This window comes from Myotis daubentonii, chromosome X (genome assembly GCF_963259705.1).
Source record: "Myotis daubentonii chromosome X, mMyoDau2.1, whole genome shotgun sequence".
Classification (NCBI taxonomy): domain Eukaryota; kingdom Metazoa; phylum Chordata; class Mammalia; order Chiroptera; family Vespertilionidae; genus Myotis; species Myotis daubentonii.
The window spans coordinates 67,069,300-67,071,642 of record NC_081861.1 but is presented as its reverse complement, the minus strand read 5'-3'; positions in this window follow the sequence as shown (position 1 = coordinate 67,071,642).

The following is a 2,343-nucleotide window of genomic DNA, read 5'->3' as shown; positions in this document are numbered from 1 at the left end:
TTTCCTGCCCAAATCCCTGTTTTTTTTGTTTTGTTTTGTTTTGTTTTTTTTTTTTTTACCTTTCCAGGGGAGTTCTGCTCTTCCCGGCTGCAAATGGTCTCACCAGCTGAGCAATTTCGCCAATTTGGGGTGGATGTTATTAGTTTCATCTGCTCACTCCATTTGCTCCAGGACACAACCTGGGCCGTGTCTGCCTATATCGCCGCCATCTTCCGTCTCCTCTGTGAATTCATTTTTTAAATCTAGTAGTTTTTTTGTGGAATCTTTAGGGTTTTCTATGTGCAATATCATATCATCTGCTAATAATGACAGTTGTCTTCCTCCTTTCCAATTTGGATGCCTTTTATGTTTTCTTCTTGTCTGATCACTGTGACTAGGGCTTCCTGTACTATGTTGAATAATAGTGGTGAAAGCGGACATCCCTATCTTAGGGGAAATGGTTTTAGTTTTTGGCTTACTGCCTCTTCAAGTAAAAATAAAATTTAAAAGGACCTCATGGATGCAATATCATGTTGATATCAAATTGTGTCAAAACTAAGATTATTAAGCATACTGATGAGGATATTTTTAAGGAGTTTCAAGTAAAATTTGCTTTAGTGTGTATCTTAAGATAGTAAATTGAAAATAAATATTTAATTTTCCTTATGAGGCATATATAGCTATTTGTCTCCCACTATCTGTTTTCCCTTCTTATCTGGTAGTTGAACCCCTAATTTTTTAAAAAAATATATTTTATTGATTTGGTACAGAGAGGAAGGGAGAGGGATAGAGAGTTAGAAACATCAATGAGAGAGAAACATTGATCAGCTGCCTCTTGCACACCCCCTACTGGGGATATGCCTGTAACCGGGGTACATGCCCTTGACTGGAATTGAACCTGGGACCCTTCAGGCTGATGCTCTATCCCCTTAGCTGAACTGGCCAGAGCTGAACCCCTACTTTTGAGGTGAATAGATTTTTCAGTCACTACCAAACTTATTGTGATTAAATGACTAAGATCTAGCTGGTAGGATGTAGTATAATGAGTGTACCCTTCTTTGACACTTCTACCTTCCTGCTGGTGGGAATCCAGATATAATGGAAAGGCTGAACCAGTTATCTTGAACCATGAAATAGAAGCCATACATTGAGAGGTTAAAAAAAATAGGTACAAGGAGGGGGAGTATCCAGTGATCATGAAGCTACAATGTCAGCCCTGGATTGTTTACCTCTAGATTTTATTCATGTGAAAAAGAAATTCATTTCTATCTTGTTTGTGCACTCTTATTTTGGGTTCTGTTATTCATAACCAAACCTATTTCTAACTGAAAAGCTACCCTCTCTCTAAAAAACAAAATCAGGTAAAACATTCATAGAACTGGAAAACAAGTAAGGATACTCTAAAAACACAGACAATGTAAGGACATTCTGAGAAAATACAAAAAAATACTTTGTAGTATGTTAAAATATTTTACAAATAAAAATGGTAACAAATAAAAAGAAAATCCAATCACTACTGATAAATCCCCAACACAAAGCAAAGAGATGCTCCCTTAGCTGACACATCATTAGTCTGGTTTTCTTTAAAAGGAATAAAACAACAACACAATACCATTGAAAAATCTAAAACTAATAATTGTAGGGATAAGCATTACAGCAACCAGTATGGTAACAATAAATTGATTTTTATTAATGCCTCATTCTTATAAAACCTTCCTTCCTCACACTTACTGAGCACAGCTATGTGAAAGACTTACCCTAATGGGCTGCTTGCTAAGTAGATAATTTTTAAGTAGGTTCATAATATGAGAGTGCATTCCAAGACTCAGTTGACCAAACTGGCACATCAGAAAAGGAGTTTTTAAAAAGGCTAGGCAAGCAACAAACCACCTAACAAGCTTTGCTATGGTAATCTCTTCATTCTTTTTCACTAATAATGCCTGCTCTAATCAAACACAAAGAACTCTAGGCTTCCAGATGATAAGGCCCAAGCAGAAGCTCAGAACACTGAACAAGCCATTAGCACCTGTATTTTCTGCCAATTAACACCAAGAAGGGAAGTTGAGTTTTGCCCAAACATAATCCTGCAGTCACTTGACATTACAAAGGGAGCCTCAACTTACACTGCTATTCCTACCCTGTGTGAGACTGTTCATATCCCACTGATATCCATTCTCCCTTTCTTCTTTTTAAATAATAGAATCCCCAAATTTAATAAATGCATATTACTATCCACATAGAAACCACATACCCATCCTTCCTTGAAGTCAAGTGTGGGTGAAAAAAGTGATGTGTGAAACTTCTGGGCTACATACTTATGAAGGAAACTGCCCTCTTCATCATTTCACTTTTTTGCTAGCTGGA